Source organism: Adiantum capillus-veneris, chromosome 27, assembly GCF_014529385.1.
Source record: "Adiantum capillus-veneris isolate H3 chromosome 27, ASM1452938v2, whole genome shotgun sequence".
Lineage (NCBI taxonomy): Eukaryota > Viridiplantae > Streptophyta > Polypodiopsida > Polypodiales > Pteridaceae > Adiantum > Adiantum capillus-veneris.
The window spans coordinates 28,311,885-28,319,802 of NC_140957.1; positions in this window are offsets into that span (position 1 = coordinate 28,311,885).

Sequence of the window (7,918 nt, forward strand, 5' to 3'; positions counted from 1 at the left end):
TTCTAAAGCTAATTGAATGCTTAATACGTACCTTACTAATCCACTAGAGTTTTTGCTCTCTTAGTGGTTTGTGGACGCCTTCTCTCTAAGAGAAGTGGCAGCACTTCGTGAGAGTTATAGAGGCAATCTCTATGTTCAAATTGTGAATATGGATGCTCTATTTATAGCAAAAACGAAAAAAGTCTAACTTTTTAGTTCAAATATATATATATATATTTATTTATTTATTTATTTATTTATTTGTTTTATTTATTTTTTCTAAAATTCATACCCGCGTTTTTTGTCCTCTTGTGGTATCCATGAGCTTGACCAATTTGTCATCATCATTAAGAGATAAGGCCACACAATCCCCCTCATTAAAATCAGTCAAGATTAACCTCTCCTTTCCATGTGACTGTGTGTCCCAATTTGTCCCCTCCTATGTGAGTCTAGGTGAGCCCATGTGCCTTCATGTATCGTCCATGTGTATCTTTTGACTTTATAATATTATTTTTACTTATTTCCTTAATGATAAATTATTTTGCATTCTTAAGTTAAACTTTACAATCTTAGAATAACTTTACGGTAGAAAGAGAAAATTCTACAATCACTAAATAAGTTTTGCAATAAGTTAGTTAGTGTTTCGTATAGCTAAACATGTCAGAATTTTGTAGCGTAAATTTTAAAATTCTAGATTTTCTCAGCCTATGGTTCATAATTTGAACTCAAATATCTTTAATAATGAGCGGTGGCTGAAAAATTCAAATGCGTAATAGAACTTGTGCGAAATTCAAAAGTAGAGACCTTACAATCTCTCCAACTTAGAATTTTTGATGCCCTCATCTCAAGAACAGTGAAGGGTAATTCTTAAGAAGGGTTGTCTCATCTTCCCAAGTAGCATCTTGTACAGGGAAATCCTTCCATAAGATAAGATGTTCTTTGATAGATCTATTCCTAGGCTTTCTTTCTCGAATTTTTAGGATAGTATCAGGTTGAAGCTGTAGAACATCTTGAGCAGATAAAATGATTTGCTCATCATCAAGGACAGGGTTATGTACATAAGGTTTTAATAGACTTACATGAAATACATCATGCACTTTGAGATAAGAAGGAAGTTTTAGTTTATAAGCTTGATCACTTACAGCCTTGATTATTTTGTAAGGTCCACAATATCGGTAGCTAAGCTTCTTATACCTTCTGAGAGACAGATTGCTCTTTTTGGGCTTTACTCGTAGAAAAAATTTGTCACCTTCCTTGAAAATCCGGTCAAACCTTTTCAAGTCTGCATACTTCTTTTGTTGATCTTGAGCCGCTTGAATATCCCTTCGAATAGTTTTGGTTTGAGCTTCCATTTCTTCAAGCATTTTCTTTGAGGCTTCTACCCTTATGGAGGGGTCAGAAAAGTTAAGAGGTGATAAACATTCTTGATCGTAAAGAGCATTAAAAGGTGTCATTCCAATACTTCTATGAGTAGAGGAATTATATCCATACTCTATTAAAGGTAGGTATTGAATCCACTTGCGAGGTTCTCTATTGCAATAGGCTATGAGGATGTCTTCAATTACTTGATTAACTCTTTCAGCTTGGCCATCTGTTTGAGGATGATAAGCAGTACTAAAACATAACTAAGTTCCAACAGCTTGAAACGGTAAACCTGGCATCACGATCGCTGACAATCCTCTTGGGTAAACCATGAATTCTGAAAACCTTCTTCACAAAAAAAAAGAGCAATATCTGAAGCTATAAAGGTTGTCTTGACTGAGATTAAGTGAGCCACCTTAGTAAGCAAGTCGACTATGACCATGATTGAATCATATCCAGCTTGAACATAAGGAAACCCGATGATAAAGTCCATGCTAATACATTCCCATTTCATTTGGGGTATATCTAAAGGATGTAGTTTACCTGGCATCTTTAGACTCTCCGCCTTAATCCTTTGACAAGACAAACACTGCTTGACATAGCGAAGGACATCGCCCTTCATACCTTGCCAATAGTGACTTCTACGAATTGCATTGAGGGTTTTGGCATAACCTGGATGTTTTGAAGTTGGACCATCATGTGCTTCATATAGGATAGCATTCCTTAGGGCAGAATCCTTAGGTATGCATAGTTGATTCCTATAGTAAATTTTTCCCATCTTCTAAGGAGTAATGTAGAGGTTTAGGTTGATTTGATGATATTCTCTTTTCACATAGGATACTAGCAAGCATCTGGTAATTTGCATCTCTGACATCAACATCCGAGACCTTGTCTAAAATAGGGTTGCTAGCCATGAAAATTGCCCCTAGAAAAGCTTTACGGCTTAGGGCATTTGCCACAACATTATCCTTACCTAGTCTAAACTTAATATCAAAATCATATTCGTGCATGAGATCTATCCATCTCCTCTATCTCATGTTAAGGTTAGGTTGCGTAAAAATCCACTTAAGGCTCTTGTGATCTGTTACCAATTGGAATTTGCGTCCCAATAGATAACGTCTCCATAGCTTGAGAGCGTGAATAACTACTGGAAATTATAAATCATGTGTAGCATAATTCACTTCATGAATCCTAAGCTTTTGAGAAGTGTAAGCTACAAGCCTTCATTCTTAACTAAGGACTCCTCCTAATGCAAGGTTACTAGCATCTGTGATCACTTCAAATTCTTGGGTGAAATCTGGAAGTTTTAAAAGAGGTTCTAAAGCAAGATACTCCTTAAGTTGTTTGAAGCAAGCTTCATGTTGTTCTTCCCAAAGTATTGTAGCTCCTTTCTTTAGCAAGTCGGTTAGTGGTGCAACTTTAAGAACATAGTCCTTTACAAAGATCCTGTACCACCCTGTGATACCTAAGAACCCTCTGACTTTGGTTTGTGAAGTGGATTAAGGCCATTCCACAATATCCTTGACTTTGTCAGGGTCAATAGAGACTCCTTCAGGTGAAATGATAAACCCTAAGTAACAAACCTTATGGGTGAAGAAGGTACATTTGCTTTTCTTTGCGTACAACTTATTTTGGCATAAAAGCTCTAACACTTTCCTAACATGTCCGTCATGCTTTGCCTCTGATTTGGAATAAATTAAGATATCGTCAAAGAATACTAGGACAAAATTGTGCAAGAAGAATTTCTAAAGATATCGTGCATCAAACTATTGAAAGTTGCAGGAGCATTCGTAAGTCCGAAAGCCATCACTGTAAATTTGTAATGACCATACGAGTGTTGAAAGCTGTTTTGGAGATGTCAGCCTCCTAGATTTGAATTTGATGATAGCCAGATCGAAGATCAATCTTTGAGAAAATTTTGGCTCAATGTAGTTTGTCCAGCATCTCGTCAATATGAGGAATTGGATATTTATTCTTGATGGTAACCTGATTTAAGCCCCTATAATCTATGCAAAGTCGAAGAGATCCATCCTTTTTCTTTTGGAAAAGAACATGTGCACCCCATGGAGACGTACTAGGTTGGATAAACCCTTGCTCAATCAACTTGAGCTGCTCCTTGAGCTCTATAGCCTCTGGAAGTGACATCTTGTACGACACTCTTGAGACTGGTTCACTACCTGGAAAAGTTTTGATTTCATGGTCTACCTCCCTAAGTGGTGGTAGTTCAGAAAGTTCTACGGGAAAAATGTCTGAAAACTCTTCTAGCCACATTGATTCAGGATTGAAAGAAGATTTTTTCTACTTTGTTTAGTTTGACTACAAAAATTTGTTGTCCCTTGCGTAACCCTTTCAAAAGATGATTAGCTTTGACCAAGCTAGCTTTTGGTCATACATTCTGGCCTTGAATAGTGACTTCCTGACCTTGGTTGTCCATAAAGGTAACACTTCCTTAGGCACAATGGATATTGTCATTATGACTGACTAACCAATCCATTCCAAGAATTCCGTCATAGATTCCTATGGGTAAGGTTCTAACGCAACAGAAGTAGAGTATTCTCCCAATTTGAAATCTATATTTCCCACAGTGTACTGAGATAACACCTCCTTTCCATTGGCTAATTCAACTCTCATCTTTCTTGCAGGGTGTTGATTAAGTCCTAACCTCCTTAAACATTTAGGTGACAAGAAAGAATGAGTACTGCTACAATCAATAAGAAGCTCAAATTTTTCACCTTGGTGATTTGTAGGTTTTTGAATGAGAGCATATTGTTGTCTTGCTCTTGGGTTATCAATTGCAGCATGTAGAGTTGCTCTTTCCTCTTGTTCTTCTCCCAATGTTGGTTCTCCTATGATAGCATTGACTCTGGTAGACATTCCGCGCCCTCGACCTCGTCCTCCATTTCTTCCTCCACGATTTATTATTTGACCTCTCCCTCTGGCTCGATTAGGTATATTTGTTGCAGAGACTCGCCTAGGACATACATTCCTGAAATGTCCTAGCTCGTTGCATTCAAAGCATCTAAGATCTGCATTTTTCGCTCCAGTTGCTGAAGCTGCAACTGTCGGATGAGTTTGGTGAACCGTGTGAACTGGCCTTTGGTTCCACATCATAGGTCGTCCTCTCCTTGTAGCATTCCTTATATTTCCATTTCATCCCCTTTGATAGTTTGACATCTCTTTAGCTAAGGATTTAGCTCTTAAAAAAGTATCTTGTAAATTTATAGGCCTCATGGCTTCTAAACGAGTGTTTAAGGCCCTTGGCAAACACGGACTACTTGTTGATATGCGGTCATTGGTGGAGCATAGCGCATAAGAGTTACAAATTTGGAGTAGTATTCTTCCACTGTAAGATGAAATTGACGTAAGTTGAAAAAGTTATTCATCTTAAGGGACTCGTGTGCAGGTGGAAGATAACGTCCTTTGACAACATACTTAATGTCTTCCCAAGTTTGAGTGTTTTGAGCTACTTGGTTATCTTTGCAGTGATGTTTCCACCAAAGCTTGGCATCTCTCGTGAGATGAAACATAGCCAACATTGCTTGGTTATCGGGAGTAGTACCAGCAAAAGCAAAATAATCCTCCATCTCTTCAAGCCACACTTTTGCATCGCGCTCAACTAGAGTTCCTTCCCCCTTGAAAGAGGGAAGTTTAACTTGCTTGAGAAGTAGCTTTTTCTCTTGAAGAGATATGTACACTCTGTGAAATATAGATTAAGTGAAACTTTATTTGATACAGTAACTTTAATCTACTTTAAGGCAAAACTTGATCAAATAATAGTATAGGCAAAAGTAAATATTGATCCAAACTTTATTAATATACACATTATTTGCTACCAAGGTTGGTAGTCTTTGTGTACAAGGCTTTGAAATATTCCTATATTTTGAGTTTCGTGATTACAAAAGGGTTAAAAAAATAAGTTTCCTTTGACCCTTGAAAGCTAGGAGATACACACATGGGTTGAATCCTACCACCATGGATAACTTTGTGGTAACTTGGTTACAGACCCATTGAGTCTGAGATATCTTTTCTCCTCCCAAGGTAATGGTAGCATATGGATTCTTAGTACCAATGAAAAGATAAACTTCGATAACTTTAAATTCCTCTGTCCATCGAAGTTTCTTGAGGTTGGTAGCCATGCACCGTATCTTGTTAGCGTCAATGCTATAGATTCCTCCAGATGGACTCCAATCAATGCCCCATCCTCTGTGCACCCTTGGGATAGGTGGTGCAAACACCTTACCAATTTTTGAAACTGATAATTTGGTGATTGGTATGCATTTTTTAACATGATGGTGAACGACTGGAATTCCTGGTAGGCCAAATGAACATTTTCCTGTATCAAGAAAGTTTAATCCTCAATACCATATAAACATTCAAAACAATTTTCCTAGGTTTTTCTATTATTTCAAACATTCACATCCTTCAACATCCAAACATCTATCTAAAAATCTTCCCAAGCTTTAACTTAGGCTCTGATACCAGTGTGAGGTCCCTGCTCCCTTTCGAGAGGATCGGAGTACCTTTGATGGGTCTTCAATCCTGAGAAAGAAAAACCAACGGACATTGCCTTGGCTACTATGTAGCCACGTGCATGAACCGTTAGTGTGACCACCATAACCCTATCTAAACACTACTTATAATCAATTATACCTAAAAGTATAAACCTTAGAGTGACCAACCTGTGCGCTTTTTTCCCCATGTTTTAGAAGCATAGCCGCCAAGGTTCGTCTCTTTAATATTTATGACTATAAAAAAGAAAACTTCTAGCGTTGGAAAGTTACCCAACTCCCCGGGTCCACCCGTCCATAGAATGATACCATGAGGGTGTCATTATCTCACTTTCCACACCGCACTCACCCTTCTTTTGTTACCTAATTACTACCACACCGTTTAAACATACATGTTCCTTTACCTTATTTATGATACTCATTCGTTAAAAAAACCCTTCAAACAGTAATCAAGCAAGAAGTAGTCCATTTTAAAATCAACGACTTTTGGATTAGGTTCACTTAAGAATCTCTACTTGCACCATTAGGTCCAATCGGTATATACATTATTCATTAAAACCCTAGTCATCGTGAGTGTCCCATACGGCTCGACAAGTACTCGCTGTGCCAAGCTGGGCGTACTCCCGCCATAGTAACAACGGTGCCAAATCGGACGTCATCCTCACACCATGGCAAAACATAATTGCAGTATCCAGCTGGGCCATCCTGGGTGTACTCCCACTGCAACATCAGCTGTGCCACCCCGGACGTCATCTCACGCCTCGGCAATTGCCACTTAATGGTAGCGCTGATAAGTAAAGAGTCTTGAGGGAAACCATACCAAAAGTATTGGACATACATTCTTTCCTATGGAAAACAACTTAACCAAACATTCTTTCCTAGTTGTCATACATATGCCGAGTTTCTTGGGATTAAGCCCCTTGGTTTCGGTCCATGTTTTTCTTTCTTAAGGTGATTAATATATGTCTATGGTCTCGCATATGCAATGATGCATAACTTGAAATTGCAATACTAACCTGTACCATAGCTTCGATTGGTCCGATTGGTGGAGACATAGCATGTTCCACATGAGTTCCCCCGTTACTTGTAACGGATTCATGATCATTAGCGCCTTGGGTTTGAGCATGCTTTGGAGCCATTTTTTGTATTACACTTAGGTTATACACTTAGGACTTTAAATTGGTTAATTTCCCTAGTAATGCCCTTGAAATCTAAGGTCGTTTTTACATATAAGTAACCTTGTTATTTTTCTTGAATATTACTTTACTAAAATTTTCCAAAGAGAGTCTGTAATTTGAACCCTCGCCAATTCGGATTCGCACTTAGTGTTACTGCACTACACCTAGTTTTTATATATCAAAATCTTTCCTAATATTATTAATACAAACTTAAGTGTGTAAACTACGAAATTGGAAGTTTAGAAATGCATTACTTTTATGCATAACATTTCTAATCCAATTCTAACTTCAATTCCTATACTTAAACTAAATCAAATTTTAGTATTATTCAAAAATACAAATTAATTTAATTGCTAATAAAATTGGTGAATGAGAATTTCATTATGCATAATAATGTGATGAGTACTCTTATGTATTAACTTTCAATAAACTATGCATAAGTTAATAGTTAAGATGTACTAACTACATAGAGTAAGTATAATTCGAGAGATTAGAGTAAGAGAGAACACACACACATCTTTTCTAAAGCTAATTGAATTTGACTAATCCATTAGAGAGATTCTAATAAAAGAGAACACACACACACATCCTTTCTAAAACTAATTGAGGGATTAGAGTAAGAGAGAATACACACACGTCTTTTCTAAAGCTAATTGAATCTTACTAATTCATTAGAGAGATTAGAGTAAAAGAGCACACACACATCCTTTCTAAAATTAATTGAATCTTACTAATCCACTAGAGAGATTAGAGTACGAGAGAACAAACACACATCTTTTCTAAAACTAATTGAATATTACCAATGCACTAGAGAAATTAGAGTAAAACAGAACACACACATCCTTTTCTAAAGCTAATTAAACTTTACTAGTCCACTAGAGAGATTATAGT